The sequence below is a fragment of the Rhinolophus hipposideros genome (assembly GCF_964194185.1).
Source record: "Rhinolophus hipposideros genome assembly, chromosome: 16".
In the NCBI taxonomy this organism is placed as follows: Eukaryota; Metazoa; Chordata; class Mammalia; order Chiroptera; family Rhinolophidae; genus Rhinolophus; species Rhinolophus hipposideros.
Window position 1 is genome coordinate 34540603 of NC_138062.1, and position 17059 is coordinate 34557661.

General features: G+C 33.4%; 1 protein-coding gene across 1 annotated transcript in view; it reads right to left on the reverse strand.

The window, feature by feature from the left end:
* LOC308509101 (uncharacterized protein) overlaps positions 1-17059 on the reverse strand; it is a 718677-nt gene that overhangs the window by 25951 nt on the left and 675667 nt on the right. The window contains exon 11 of the transcript XR_013995126.1: positions 11100-11156. The gene's annotated coding sequence lies outside the window, so the exon portion shown is untranslated. The remainder of the gene's footprint in view (positions 1-11099; positions 11157-17059) is intronic.

Here is a 17059-nt window from a genome sequence, read left to right on the forward strand (position 1 = left end):
GAGTAGTATCATATGGAGTACTATAATTACTCTGCCCTAAAGATCCTCTGTTCTCTACAGATTCATATGTCCTCTCACCCACACAACCCCTGTGAACCACTGACGTTTTTACTGTTTCCATATTTTTGTCTTTTCCAGAATCTTATTTAGTTGGAAACATATAATGTGTAGTCTTTTTAGATTGGTTTCTTTTACCTAGTGATATGCATTTAAGTTTCCCCAACATCTTTTCATGACTTGATAACTCATTTTATTTTAGTGCTAAATAATACTCCATTGTTGGAATCTACCATGATGTATTTGTCCAATGGTCTACTGAATCACATTTTGATTGCTTCAAAGTTTTGGCAATTATGAATAAAACTATAAATATCCATGTGCAGATTTATTTTGTTTTCTTTTTTATAACAATCATAAATTTCCAACTCCTTTGGTGAAATATCAAGGAGTACCACTGAGGGATTTTATGGTACGAATATGTTCAGTTTTGTAAGAAGCCGTCAAACTGTTTTCCAAAGTGGATCGGCTATTTTACATTCTCACCAGGCATGAGTGAGAGTTCCTGTTGTTCTACATCCTCACCAGCATTTGATTTTGTCATTGTTGTAGATTTTGGCTATTCTAATAGGTGTGTACTAGCATTTCATTGTTGTTTTAATTTGCATTTTCCTGATGATATAGAATGTGGAGCATCTTTTCCTATGCTATTTGCTATCTGTATCTTTGGTGAGGTGTCTGTTAAGGTTTGGCCCCATTTATTAATCAAGAAAGTAGATAATGAGCTGGAGTATCATAACCCTAATTCCAAACTTCACAGAGAAGGGGTTTCTAAGCCCAGCATTGATCAGGTATTTATCTATGTTCCAACCAACAATGATGAAAGATGGAATAATTCTTTGCATTCACAACATTTAAAAGCTAGTTACATAAAGTACAAGATCATGATGAGCCAGAAGGAACAAAGCTAAGGCCTACACTGTAATGCTTAAGTATATAAAGTCGGTAGTTTCCAAATATTGATACATAAGTACATGTGACTTATAAAAACACAGAGTAATTCTATTGATATAGACAAACTAAGGGATTATAAAGATTTGGGCAATATACTATATAGTATCAATATAAATGGCAAGAGAACAAACTGATGGTTGCCAGAGGGTGGGGGGATGGGTGGAAAGGTGAAAGGGGATAAGAGGTACAAATTTCCAAGTATAAAATAAATATGTCATGGAAATGTAATGTACACCACAGGGGATATAATCAATAATATCGTAATAACTTTGTATGGTGACAAATGGTTACTAGACACTGTGGTGATCACATGGTGATATATATATATATATATATATATATATATATAAATGTTTTATATATATATATATATATATATATATATATATATATAAACGTCAAATCACTATGTTATATACACTTGAAACTAATATAACATTGAATATTATTGTATAATATATTGTATGTCAACTGTAATTTAACAAACAATAAACTATAAATACATAAATGGTTGGCATTCCTGAGTTATGGCTGGTTTATAGTAACAATTTTCTGTTATTTTTATCTCTTTCATATTACTTTTTTTCAATTCTTAATTTTTATTTAAACTATAATCCTTTGGCAAATTTATCTAAAGAACATGTAATATATGAAAAATTTAAAATTACAAACTAACAGACAGGATAGGGAGAAGTCAAACATCTGTGGTAGGCCTTTTCAATGTCCAATAAGTTCTTTCTGTAATCAACAAAACTCATCGGAATAACACTAGACTGAGATATTCAAGACTGTTGAGACCTTATCAAAACAAGAGTTTTCCACTGCTGTTATAGCCTTTCAGAGGAGTCTGTCCTGAAGACCTGTTGAAATATGCTACTACAGTTGAGGTTGAAATATGCCTCTACAGTTCACTTTTACAATGTTTTTCAGTAACCTATGCTAAAATGTTTATGTAAAACTACTCAAAATTCAGATAGAATCTATGGTAAAAGAATTAATATTATAATATTCAATGATATTCCATTATTAATCATGGTACTTTGGTATTCCAGTGGGAAGATTTCTGAGTATAAATAATAGAACAAATAGATATTAACTTTGCTTCATTCCAGAAAAAATATTTGACATCAGGAGACTTCAAAATTAATAGTGAATTGTTGAATTATTCATAAAATAATCCCTAAAGAGAAACAAAGAAACTAATGTGTTACAGGTACTTGTTGATATGATTTGATCAAAAGTTTATATCATACACACACACACACACACACACACAGAAAGAGACAGAGACAGAGAGAAATAGACAAAGAGACAGACAGAGAGAGACACAGAAAGAAAGAAAAATGAGAATCTTTAGTATAATAGTGAAGGATGTGGGTTATGAAACTGAAAGCAACAAAGGAATGAGACAAATTGTTGTCAACAAACAAACACAGACAATTGTTTAGTGTTTACCAGAGCACAGGGCAGAGAAGAGGGTAAAGGGGATCAAATGTATAATGATGGAAGGAGGTTTGATTTCAGGTGGTGAACACAAAATGTGATATACAGAGGATGTATTATAGGATTGCACACTTGAAACCTATACAGTTTTATTAACAAGCGTCACCCAAATAAATTTAATTTAAAAAGTCTCCTGATAATTAATATCAAGAAAGAAAGAAAGAAAGAAAGAAAGAAAGAAAGAAAGAAAGAAAGAAAGAAAGAAAGAAAAGGGAGGGGAGGGGAGAGAGGGGAGGGGAGGGGAGGGGAAGGGAAAAGAAGGGAAGGGAAGGGAAGGGAAGGGGAGAGAAGACGAAAGAAAAAAAAGAAAAGAAAAGAAAAGAAAAGAAAAGAAAAGAAAAGAAAAGAAAAGAAAAGAAAAGAAAAGAAAAGAAAAGAAAAGAAAAGAAAAGAAAAGAAAAGAAAATACAAAAGAAAAGAAAAAAGAAAAGGAAAAGGAAAAGAAAAAAAGAACGTGTCATGGTTCTGATCATTCGGCACATCTCCACACCCTGGGAAGGTATTTGGTGGTGGATGCTCACCTGTCTTCCAGATCATTAGTGAACAAGATGGTGTTAGGATACCTAATGATAACAAGCTGTGTGAGCACCTATTCATGCTGATCTGCACGCTGTTTGTACCAGTGTATGTAAACTGCAATTCAAACTGAGAAGTCACATTAATTTTGCTTGTAAATATATGCAAGCTGTTACTTAGATAACTGCAACACTCAGAGTCATGCACATATTTAGGCTTCTAACAACATAAACTTGCTCACTAGCCACTTGACATACTGCAATAAAAAAAAAAGTTTATTTAAAGCCAACATTCAATGTAACAAAACATTCATTATGTTAACTATAAGTTAACTTATTTTAAAGGATAACGTCACAGGTTCATGACAAAATTTTCTGAATCTTTGAACATGATGAATATCAGTTTGGTGGGTTTATTTCTTATAGTATATTTTTCTGTTTTTTCTGGAAAGTTCTGAAAATTAAGATGGGAAAGGCCTCTCCCTTTTTATTTTTCTGGAACACTTTAGTAAATTTGAAATTCTAGTTCTTAAATATTTCTTCGAATACTAGTGAAGCTATCTGGGTGCATCATTTCTTCATTGTTAAATTTATAACAATACTGTTTTTTAAATAAATAGGTATATTTTATATATTTCTTTTTAGTTAGCTTTGCAATTTGTGCCATTTAAGAAGTTTTCATTTTGTTTAAGTAATTCAGTTTATGGGGATACAATTGTTTAAAATATTCCTTTATTGTCCTTTAAGAGTCTTTAACATTTACAGTTAAATGTCTTTAACATTAACAGTTATGTTCACTCTTTTATTCTTGATATTGGTAAATTGGGTTTCTCTCTCTTTTCTCTCTCTCTCTCTCTCTCTCTCTCTCTCTCTCTCTATATATATATATATATATATATATATATATATATGTATGTATATATATAGATACATAGATAGATAGATAGATAGATAGATAGATAGATAGATAGATGATAAATTGTTAGATATAGATATATATTTATGTGCATTTGCATATTTGTATACGTGTGTGTATATAGATATGTATATATATACACAGATATATAAATACATATATATATACATATATATATATATATATATGTATATGTATATAGTCACTTAATTTTTCAGGTTAAAGACCTAATTGATTTTCTGCAAGAAATATGTCATAGTTCAAGTAAAAGATAATTTCATTTAACATATAAGTTTTATAAGGTTAAATGGTTACCTACAGTTTATAGTTTGCTTTTTTTATATTATCAATAAATATAAGGAAAGGATCTTTTATCTAAGAACGTACACATAGTTGCATAATTGTATCTGAAAATAATTTTGTGTTTATTTGACTCTTGTTTTAAATTCTACTTCCGAGGTAATTAGAATAACAACAACCTTTGAAATTTTCTTCCTTGAATTTCTAGCTGGTACTCTACTTTGAGCTTATAAGAACTTTTATTGAACAATGTATTAACTATCTTTCTATATCTAAAATACATCAAGAGTTCGAGTTCATAAGCTCTGATTTTTGCAGTTGTAACAGAATACTGGACTCATATTGACTGTGTTGGCGTAGAATAAGTACGGCATTAGGATGTTATTTGTCAGATACAATGATGAATATGACCAGCTACTGAATTGAAACTAAGTATGATGAAGAAATGTTGGCAATATACATTGCCATTCCATAATACAACTCTTTCATACATATTAAATGTAGGTCACAGTTCAGGGTGCAAGCAACGAAATCCTGATTCAACCAGAAAGAAAGAAAGACAAGTCACCAAAATATAGGTTTAGTCACATACACAAACAATCTTAATTTTATCTTAGTAGTTTAGAGTGTTCCATTTTAAAAACAACTTAAAAACTGGAAAGAAATAATAAATATAACTTCCTCCTTCCACCAAAAGTCTGTGTTTTACTTTACCTCTTCACTATTCTATTCATTATATTATTTCAAATATTTTTTTTTCTTTCACTGAAATTTAGTCCAATATATAGAATTTAAATAATGTTAAACAACTTCAAACCTCTTTGTAAGATATTCTATTTCAAATTGTGATGTAGGGGGCGGGAGTTGTTTAGTCACTGTCTAATCTCTTCTAAAGGAAATAGACTGGATTTTTAGTTGACTAAGACTCCAGACACATTCATGATGCATAGGGTGTTCCCTGAAGAACTTTTTGAATTATCTTACTTTTACTTCATATTGAAAAATCATTCTTTCAGGAGGCTGTTTGGGGGCCCTATGATCCTGATTCTCTCCGTCATAAATCAATTTTCAGTAGCACTATTGGGAAACCTTTGAGCATATGATGTTCCCCAATGTGTAGAATACCTTCTCAGAAAAGAAAATTAATTGAGAAATATCCTACATGCTGTCACAGTTTCACTGCTTAATAAGATGAGCCCCTCTCTCTGGAGAATCAGCAGCTTTCTGACATTCCCTAGCTTTAGTTTACCTGAGTTAAATATATTGCTAGAAATGAAGCATAGCAATTTCATCAGGAAAATTACTTCTCAAATAAAGAAATCTATTGCATTACATGTTGTTTTTGCTCTGTGCTACTTGATTTATATATAACACTAACACAATATATACCACGTTTGCGCTTAAGCAATGTTAGTTGATCTTTATAAGAAATCAACGTACAGGAAGCTTAGAGGTTCCTGGGAATATGACTTTTCCATGGAACGGATTTTTACTGTCAATATTACAAATTGAGTGATAGGTCTTTCAATTAAATTAAAATTTCCAACAGAGGATATGGACTGTGCACCTGACATTCAACTATGTATAGATATAAAACGTGCTTTATTTTACTCATGGTGGCCTTTTTCTTTGACAGAAAAAATAAAAGAAGAAAGAGAAAGGTTGGTTCTTTTCTGTCAGGGTAAAACGTACATATAAATAGCCTGGAAACTTAGGTTTTTGTCTACTTATTTATTCTTTTTATAGCCTGACTTATTGTTATCACAGTCATTGGTTCAAAATCCCTTTCTCAGGGCTTTCCTTCTTTTTTCAACTTTGTTTACTCTCCTCTTTTTCCAGGTCTTAAATTTCATTGCAGTGGCCTGCTGGGCTTTCCTCACATAGTAAAATAAGTAATGGTGGGAAGATTATGCTTGTATGAGGGAGAACCTGCTGGTGGAGGAGGTGTCAGTCACTTCCTCTGTATGAGACAAGCACTTGTGTAGGTGCTGATATTAGCGGCAGGTAATCCTTAGCTACTACAATCTCTTCCTAGAACATTTAGGACCTCGGTCCTCAGCTGGGCTCCCCAGCAGCCTGCTGGTACCAGCTACAATACAAACACATTATTACTTCAACTTCTTTACCCCAGAAAAGGACAAATACACAACTGTATAATAATCCTTAGGATCACTGGACAATCTTTTGGAAGTTGGCTCTTGCTCAGCTATTGTTTGTAAGCTATGTTTTAACAATGGTGGACCCAGGAATCCTTGTCTCAACAACCAAATCTCAAGAGAAACTGGGTGAAGCTCTGAACTCCTCTAATTTTCTCTACCATCCTTCTATATCTCTATCATTACTGTATATATACAGAAGGTGCCAAAAAATGTATACACGTTTTAAGAAAGGAAAGAACTGTATTAAAATTGTAATAATATGTACCTATAACAAAAGATGAATACAAGTCACCTTTGACTTCTGTAATTATAAGAGGTGCTCAAAGTTGTTACTAGCAGTGTAATTTTAATACAGTTCCTTTTGTCTTAAAATGCATACACACACACACACACACACACACACACACACACACACACACCAGGGGTGCCAAAAAATGTATACACATTTTAAGAGATGTTATCTATGTATTACTTTTCTAAGTTGAATTAAATTATGGTAGCAATGTGTAGTATGACGTTGGCTCAAAAGATGGCATTAATCAAATGAAGGCTAGCATCACCATGAGACAGATGAGACAGCCAAAGAACATGGCGGAAGCATGGTTGTTATTCTGGGAGCACAAGGCCATTTTGAAGTGGTATTTGAAATACAAGAACACTGTGGAAGTACAAGGGCAATGGAGGCATGAATATCCAACAGAACCTCCAACATGCCTAATAATTGCACGCATTTGTGGTAAGTTTGAGATGCATGGTGCTGTGTGTGATGTACTCAAGGGAAGAACTGGGAGGCCTCACACAGCAATGAGTCCTGCTGCTTCTGCTGTGGTGTTGGAACAGTTTACATGCTCGCCACAGAAGTCTACCAAACAATGTCTGCCGTAATCAGAAATGTCTGGACACTCATGGCAACCACTTTGAGCACCTCTAGTTGCAGAAATCAAATGTGACTTGTATTCATCTTTTGTTATCGATGTATATTGAGTATTACAATTTTAATACGCATTTTTCCTTTCTTAAAATGTGTGTACCTTCTTTTGGCACCCTGTGCGTGTGTGTGTGTGGGGGGGGGGGCGCGGTGACCTAGCCCGACAATCAGCTCTAATGGGTCTTCTGGAGCAAAAATTAATATAAGACCGGGTATTATATATTATATATTATATTATATTATATTATATTATATTATATTATATTATATTATACCTGGTCTTATTTTACTTATTTTACTATAAGACCGGGTCTTATATTAATTTTTGCTCCAAAAGATGCATTAGAGCTGATTGTCAGGTTAGGTCTTATTTTGGGGGAAACACGGTATATGTGAAAGAGACTGAATATTTCATTAGTATATGGGAATATTTTTTTTAGCAGAATGAAATACTAAACACAACTTGATGTAAATAAAACATTTTAATGCATTATTGTTCTCAAAAAATAAATAAAATAATCCAAACTCCACACACTACCCCCTCAAAAAAAAGTAGATGGAGATATGAGCATGGAGATATTGGCTGAGAGAAGTGAGCAAACTGGGAGACCATAGTAGTCTGAGGGCAGCAGCCTTTATCAGGATTGTCAGCAGTTCTTCAACAGACAGGTGGAAAAATGTAAACTGTCCCAATTTCACTGCAGTAATATTTCAGAAAGACTATGAGACAAAACTATGAAATTAAGAGCTATAGAAGACATAGACATACAATGAATTTATGTGACACATATTCAACGGGATTTCGAGAAGAAAACAGCTTAATGAAGATGGGAGTGAATTGGAAGAGATAATGGTAGAAAATATTCCAGACCTACAAAACAAATGGAACCCCAGATAGAGGAAGATCCTCACCTCCTGTTGTACACTCAAGTTATTCATCACACACTAATGTAGATGTACTGGGAAGGGATTTTGCAGGTGCAATTAAGGTTCCAATTCAGTTGACCTTAAAATGAGATAATCCTGAATGAATCTAAGCTAACTAGGTAACCCCAAAAGAGGGATTGAGTTTTTCCTGGAAACAGATTTGAAAAGTTGGAAGACTCTGGTGAGAAGATTCTCCACTGTTAGCTTTGATGACAGAGGGCGACCTAACTCCAGGAATGTGGGGGACCTCGAGTAGCTGAATCAGCCCCCAGATAACAACCAGCAAGGGAATGAGTACCTCAGCCTTACAACTAAAGGAACTGAATTATTTCAACATCCTAAAGCAGTTTGAGTGGCAAAAAAAATTCTTCCACAGTTTTCATATAGGAACTGAGCCTGAGTGACATCTTGACTTCAGTTTAGTGAGACCTTGAGCAGTGAAGCAAATCATGCAGTGCCTAGACTTCTGACCTACTGAAACTGTGAAATAATACATTTGTGTTGTTTTAAGATACTAAGTTTGTGGTGATTTGCTATGCATGAATAGAAAATGAATACATTGCGCTGGTTTACATTATAGGGTAACTGTAAAATATTAAAGATACAGAACTACCTTAAAAGCTGGCAAAGAGGAAAGAAAAACCATCATCTATAGGTAACACTGAAGTCAGACTTCTATTATCAATAAATAGAAGCCTGAAGAGAGTAAATGACATCGTCAAATTGCTGACAGAAAATAATTTGCAAGCTAGAATTGTATACATAGAACAACTTTCTTACAAAAAAGTAAATAAGAGAAGCAAATGTATTCAGTAAATTCAAACCAAAGAGCATGTTAACTAAACAAACAAACAAAAACTTTCCATGATACTGTAAAAAGCATGATCATGGTCAAATATGGGAATGCATTTCAGTCCTACTCCACCATATTTGAGTGACTCTGGTTCTTTCTGAGTCTTTGATTTTTTTTTTTTTTTGTAATGGTATGAAGTGGATGAGTTAATGGTACAAGTCTGCCTGTTAGCCATAGAACACAAGTACAAAGTGAGAAAATAATATTAAAAATAAAGATTAAAACTATAAACCCTGTGAATGAGATAAGGATATAAACTTCTTGAAGAGGATTGAGTTGTTTGCATAATACTCTTTTCATTTCTGGTTCTGCACCATTACATAAAATCCCAAGGACAAAGTAATCATCAGATTCATTACACAGTTGACACCCGAAAAACATGGGATTGACCAGCATGGGCACAGTATATGCAAATTTTTTCAATAAATACATATAGTACTGTGAATATATTTTTTTACTGTGTTCTTAATAACATTTTCTTTGTTCTAGCTTACTTTATTATAAGGATATAGTAAGAATATTGTAAGAATAAAATACATATAACGTACAAAATATGTGTTAAGTATTTTTTCTGTCCTCTGTATGTTTTCTGGTCAACAATAACTTTCAGTAGTAAAGTTTTGGGGGATTCAAAAGTTATATGCATACTTTCCATTGTATGGTGGGTTCTGTGTCCCTAACCCCCCATTGTTCAATGTTCAACTCTACTGTTCCAATTAAGAATGTATTTGCTGCAAATGTAATACAATGAAAGAGAAATGATAGCCTGTATTCATTTGTTTCTATCCATTACTTTTCTTCAGAATCAGAGATGTTAGCTATTTTATGTCAATTTTACTAATTTAAAACATGTGTTTTAAGCAATACTAAATATAACATTTATTAAATGTCTTCATTCCAGAAGCATACTTTTAAGTTCTCATTTTGGGAACAGAATGCCTAACTCTAACTCATTACCTCTTAGTGGTAGAATCATGAACATATGGACTTCTTCAGTAAAATACATATTCTCTAAAGAGATTTTTTTTTTAAGTATGTACATTTCTCACTTTAGATTCAGAGTGAAGTCAGAGTTTATTTATTCATTCATTCATTCATTCATTCATTCATTCATTCATTCATTCATTCACTCACTTTTATTTACCCTTAAGTTTTCACTGACAGTATAACACCACAGAGGGCAGTCTGAATGCAGAAAATAGGAGAAGTGCTACCTGTAGAGACTTTGGGATCAATAATAACACAGAATAAGGTTTATCTGTTCTTATTACTCCTATGAGTCAATTCTTAACAACAATGTCAGTTTTAAAATACTTGTCCCTTCTTGGGCAGGCCACTCTCACTCTCACCTGACCCCACCCTCCACCCTGCATTGCACTGTGCATGGACGAAAGCAATGATACCACAGTGTATTTAGATCTGGCAGTCCTCTTGTTTTTCCAGTTTTATGTCAACAAAACTGCAGCAGATTAAAATGTGCAATAAAATATAAGTAAATTAGAAGTAAAATTATGATGTAATTATTTACATGGTGAATAAATAAAAGCGTACTTTTTTTAGAAAAATATTCTAGGCCTAAAAAGAAAATTACAGTTAATGCCCTATTGAATAAAATAGTCTACCAGTGATGATGGTTTCTTATATTAAGTGTGCTGTAAAATAGCTAAATATTCAGATAACTCAAAATCCGTATTATTCATTTGCTGTTCTCTTTTTATGTTTGCCATGAATACTTCATTTCAAAAATGCAAATACATGCATTGCCATTTTACCATTCTGCAAATAGCTGTTTATATTTTCTAGCTATTTGGAATATTTCCAAGAACCTTTATTATCTTAGACTTTCAGAATATTTTGAAAGCTGGAACAAGCCACTGAAAGCCTAGGGCATCTAGGCCTTGTCTAAAAAGGAATTCCAAGATGAAGAATTTGCATGGATATTTTAAATTAATTACCATATAAAATGTAATTAAAAAACACCACTTACCATTTGAATAGAAGTTGGCAGATAATATGCATGTAGACTTTATACAGCTTCTCTCAACTAGAAAAGGGAATTCCAGAGGCTAATGTCAGAAACTATGAGCACTTTTGAATTGGCTATTTCTAAATACCCGGTGGATTCTTTAGTGGTTAACTTCTTAACAGAAACAGACTTTGTAACTTATCATAATCTATTGTTGGCTTAGATTGATATCTGTCTTATTAAATTCTGTGCACAAAAGTCATTTTTATAGTTGTTATATTAAAAAAAAAAAAAAAACTCAACCGTACCTAGTCAAAGATTGATATGGGCATATCGTGACTTCAATCTGAACCAGAGAAAATTCTTTATTTTAAGGTCACCGTAATGATTTCTGTGACATCAAGCTATTTTAGTAGAAAAGGAAAGTAGAAAACCCAGCTATTTATTTTTCATGTATCACCTCATGGCTCAAATTTCTAATTCAATATATCATTTTCTTCCTTAAAATCTCCCTATCTTTGCAATGTTTATTTTTGAAATCTTTATCCAGTTTACAATTCCTTTTGCTTTATTTTCCTTTGTGTATGTTGCGTGCTTGTGTGTGTGTGTGTGTGTGTGTGTGTGTGTGTGTGTGTTATTCTTATATGAGTTCCTTATCTCTTTTCTTGGGATGTTGGTAGATCAGAAAATAGAGTAGGATGAATGTATCTTAGACACGTAGTTTAATTACATTATTTTTTGCAGAAATGTGCTATAAATGGTCAAATGACATGAAAAGAAGTCCAAGATCTTTAGATGTCAGAAGGAAATTTTATTTTTAATAACTTTAAAAGGTTGGAATATATTAATTTAGATAATGATGTATATATATTTTTTTATTTTTATTTTTTTATTTTTTGATAGATGAGGGTAAACAGGTTCAAATACATGGTGATGGAAGGACAACTGACTCTGGGTGGTGAACACACAATGTGATTTATAATGTATTATAGAATTATGCATTTGAAACCTATGTGACTTTTACTAAACACTGTCACCTCAATAAAATTTAATTTAAAAAAATCATATTTTTAATTAAGAACTATAATTGACTTTTTTTTCAAGCAGCCTATTCTGTTTTGTTGTTGTTGTTGTTGTGTTTCAGTATTTTTAAATAGATTTTATTATTTTAGAGAAGTTCTAGATTCAGAGAAAAGTTGAGAGGAAGGTATATACATTTCCCATGTACTGCTGTTACGACACAGCATACACTTCCCCATTAACAGCATCCTCTACCAGAGTGGTACACTTTTTCTAATCAATGAAGATACAATGAGACATTGTATTCACCCAAAGTCCATAGTTTTCACCATAATTCACTTTCGATGTTGTGCATGCTATGGGCTTAGACAAATGGATAATGACATGCAAACATCACTACAGTATCATACAAAGCATTTTCATTTCCCCCAAAATTTTCTGTGCTCTGTCTATTCATCCCATTCCCCTCCCCTGGCAACTGATGCTCTTTGATGGTCACCATAGTTTTGCCTTTGCCAGAGTGTCATATAGTTGGAATCATACGTTAAACAGGTTTTTCAGATTGGCTTATTTTGCTTAGTAATATGAATTTAAGCTTCCTCCATGTTTTTTTTTTTTCTGTTTCTTGTAGTCACACATTTTTTTTTAATTAGTTTCAGGTGTACAAAACAACACAATAGTTAGAGATTTACACCCCTCCATGTTTTTTTATGGCTTGACAGCTCATTTCTTTTTGGTTCTGAAAAGTATTTCACTGTCCTGTGAATGAAAAGAGATCCGTACAATAAACCTCACAAACTGGCGGTAGGGGGGCATATGGCAGGCCTGACAAGCTCAGTGACCAAAAGTAACCACACAGGGCAGTCTGATTACAAATTCCTAAAAGCCCACAGCTTCCTTATCAAAGGTTAATCTGTACTTTAAGTGAGCTCTGTCCATTTTTCTTATGCATCTACGATAGCATATCTTTGAAATGTCAGAGTAAGTTTCTTACCCTTCAGAAGCACAACAGCTGGCACCAGAGCACAACATCGCCAGAGCATGAGATCGTGGAACCCCTCGTTGTTATCTTATTCTAGGCATACCATCTCTATCTGCTGTAAACATTAACTTATATTAATATTATTAATATATTAATATATTAAGTTAATTATATATTAATTATTATAATTATACACAATATATTGTATATTAATGTATTAATTATTATATTAATATTAATTATTAATATTAACATCTCTATGTGCTGTAAATATCTATGTGGTTTGAAAATGGTTATCATATACTGTACCCACCAATGCAAAAGAAGCATGCGTTTCTCCATTTTTCTTTTTTTCCAATATTAGAGATTTCCCCACTATGCTTTCTTACAACTCCTTAATCTACCACCAATATATTTCCTTATGTCTTCTATTTTGATTCTAATTGTAAAATCAGCTGCAAAACTTCCATTCTATGAAGTATTTGAGAGCTTGCTCCCCAGCATAATGTCATCAGTTTGGCTCAAGAAAAACCCATTAAAATTTTCCATAGGTTTGGATGTTTCTTGTGTCAACAATTTGAATATACCACTGTTTATTTATCCAGTCACCAACTGAAGGACATCTTGGTGGTTTCCAAGTTTGGGCAATTATAAATAAACTGATCGAAACATCCCTGTGAAGGTTTTTGTATGGACATGAGTTTTTAACTGCTTTGGGTAAATACCAAGGAGCACAGTTGCCAAAACATGTGGTAACAGTATGTTTTTTTTTTTTTTTTTTTTTTTTTAATTAATTTTATTGGGGTGACAATTGTTAGTAAATTTACATAGATTTCAGGTGTACAATTCTGTATTACATCGTCTATAAATCCCATTGTGTGTTCACCACCCAGAGTCAGTTCTCCTTCCATCACCATATATTTGATCCCCTTTACCCTCATCACCCACCCCCCACCCCCTTACCCTCTGGTAACCACTAAATTATTGTTTGTGTCTATGAGTTTTTGTTTCTCATTTGTTTGTCTTGTTCTTTTTGGTCTATATACCACATATCAGTGAAATCATAGGGTTCTCTGCTTTTTCTGTCTGACTTGTTTCACTTAGCATTATTCTCTCGAGATCCATCCATGTTGTCACAAATGTTCCTATATCATCTTTCCTTAACGCCGAATAGTATTCCATTGTGTATATGTACCACAACTTCTTTATCCATTCATCTATCGAAGGACATTTTGGTTGTTTCCATGTCTTGGCCACCGTAAACAAAGCTGCAATGAACATTGGCGTACACGTGTCTCTATAGAGAAATGCTTTTATATTTTTGGGGTAGATACCCAGGAGAGCGATTGCTGGGTCATATGGTAATTCTATTCGTAATTTCTTGAGGAACCTCCACACTGCCTTCCATAGCGGCTGCACCAGTCTGCATTCCCACCAACAGTGTATGAGAGTTCCTTTTTCTCCACAGCCTCTCCAACACTTGTTACTATTTGTTTTGTTGATGAAAGCCATTCTGACTGGGGTGAGGTGATATCTCATTGTGGTTTTCATTTGCATTTCTCTGATGATTAGCGATGTTGAGCATTTTTTCATATGTCTATTTGCCATTTGTATATCCTCTTTGGAGAAATGTCTCTTCAGGTCCTCTGTCCATTTTTCAATTGGGTTGTTTGTTTTTTTGTTGTTGAGTTTCATGAGTTCCTTGTATATTTTGGATATTAGCCCCTTATCAGAGGAACTGTTTGCGAAAATCTTCTCCCATTCAGTTGGTTGCCTCATTATTTTGTCAATAGTTTCTTTTGCTGTGCAGAAGCTTTTCAGTTTCATATAATCCCATTGGTTTATTTTAGTTTTTACTTCCATTGCCTTTGGAGTCAAATTCATAAAATGCTCTTTGAACCCAAGGTCCATAAGTTTAGTACCTATGTTTTCTTCAATGCAGTTTATTGTGTCAGGTCTTATGCTTAAGTCTTTGATCCATTTTGAATTAATTTTGGTACATGGTGACAGATAGCAGTCCAGTTTCATTCTTTTGCACGTAGCTATCCAATTCTGCCAGCACCATTTATTGAAGAGGCTGTCTTTCCTCCATTGTATGTTTTTAGCTTCTTTGTCAAAAATTATCTGTCCATATTTATGTGGTTTTATTTCTGGGTTCTCAATTCTATTCCATTGGTCTATGTGTCTGTTTTTCCGCCAATACCAAGCTGTTTTGATTATTGTAGCCCTGTAGTACAAGGAAAAATCAGGGAGTGTGATACCTCCAGTATTGTTCTTTTTTTTTAATATTGCTTTGGCTATTCGGGGTCTTTTGTGGTTCCAAACAAATCTGATGATTTTTTGTTCTATTTCTTTAAAAAATGCCATTGGGATTTTAATGGGGATTGCATTAAATCTGTATATGGCTTTGGGTAATATGGCCATTTTAACTATGTTGATTCTTCCAATCCATGAGCACGGAATGTCTTTCCATTTCTTTGTGTCTTCTTCAATTTCTTTCAAAAATGTCTTATAGTTTTCAGCATATAAATCCTTCACATCCTTGGTGAAGTTTATTCCTAGGTATTTTATTCTTTTTGCTGCAATTGCAAAAGGAATTGTTTTTTCTATCTCTTTTTCTGAGATTTCATTGTTGGTATATAGGAAAGCAATGGACTTTTGTACGTTGATTTTGTAGCCAGCAACTTTACTATATTCATTGATTGTTTCTAATAGCTTTTTGGTGGAGTCTTTAGGGTTTTCTATGTATAGCATCATGTCATCTGCAAAGAGTGACAATTTAACTTCTTCATTCCCAATTTGGATGCCTTTTATTTCTTTCTCTTGCCTGATAGCTCTGGCGAGGACTTCCAACACTATGTTGAAAAGCAGAGGTGATAGGGGACAACCTTGTCGTGTTCCTGAACGTAGAGCAAAGGGCTTCAGCTTTTCACCATTAATTATGAGGTTAGCTGAGGGCTTGTCGTATATGGCCTTTATTATGTTGAGGTATTTTCCTTCTATACCAATTTTAGTAAGTGTTTTAATCATAAATGGATGTTGTATCTTATCAAATGCCTTTTCTGCATCAATTGATAGAATCATATGATTTTTGTCCTTTATTTTGTTTATGTGATGTATCACATTGATGGATTTGCGAATGTTGAACCATCCTTGTGCCCCGGGGATGAACCCCACTTGGTCGTGATGAATAATCTTTTTAATGCATTGTTGTATTCGATTTGCTAGAATTTTGTTTAGGATTTTAGCATCTGTATTCATCAGAGATATAGGTCTGTAGTTTTCTTTTTTTGTGTTGTCCTTACCAGGTTTTGGTATCAGGGTAATGTTGGTCTCATAAAATGAGTTAGGGAGTACTGACTCTTCTTCAATTTTTTGGAAGAGTTTGAGCAGGATTGGTATTAGATCCTCTTTGAAGGTTTGGTAGAATTCACTGGTGAAGCCATCTGGTCCAGGACTTTTGATTTTGGGAAGGTTTTTGATGACTGATTCAATTTCCTTACTGGTGATCGGCCTGTTAAGATTTTCCAGTTCTTCCTGATTCAGCCTTGGAAGGCTATATGTTTCTAAGAACTTGTCCATTTCTTCTAAGTTATTAAATTTGGTGGCATATAGTCCTTCATAGTATTCTTGGATAATCCTTTGTATTTCTGTGGTGTCCGTGATAACTTCCCCTTTTTCATTTCTGATTTTGTTAATTAGTGTCTTCTCTCTTTTTATCTTAGTGAGTCTAGCCAAGGGTTTGTCGATTTTGTTAATCTTTTCAAAGAACCAGCTTTTTGTCACATTAATTTTTTCTATTGTCTTTTTGTTCTCTATTTCATTTAGTTCTGCTCTGATTTTTGTTATTTCCTTTCTTCTGCTGACCTTGGGTTTCGCTTGTTCTTCTTTTTCTAGTTTTTTAAGGTGTAACATGAGGTTATTTATTTGGGATTTTTCTTGTTTCTTGAGATAGGCCTGTAATGATATAAATTTCCCT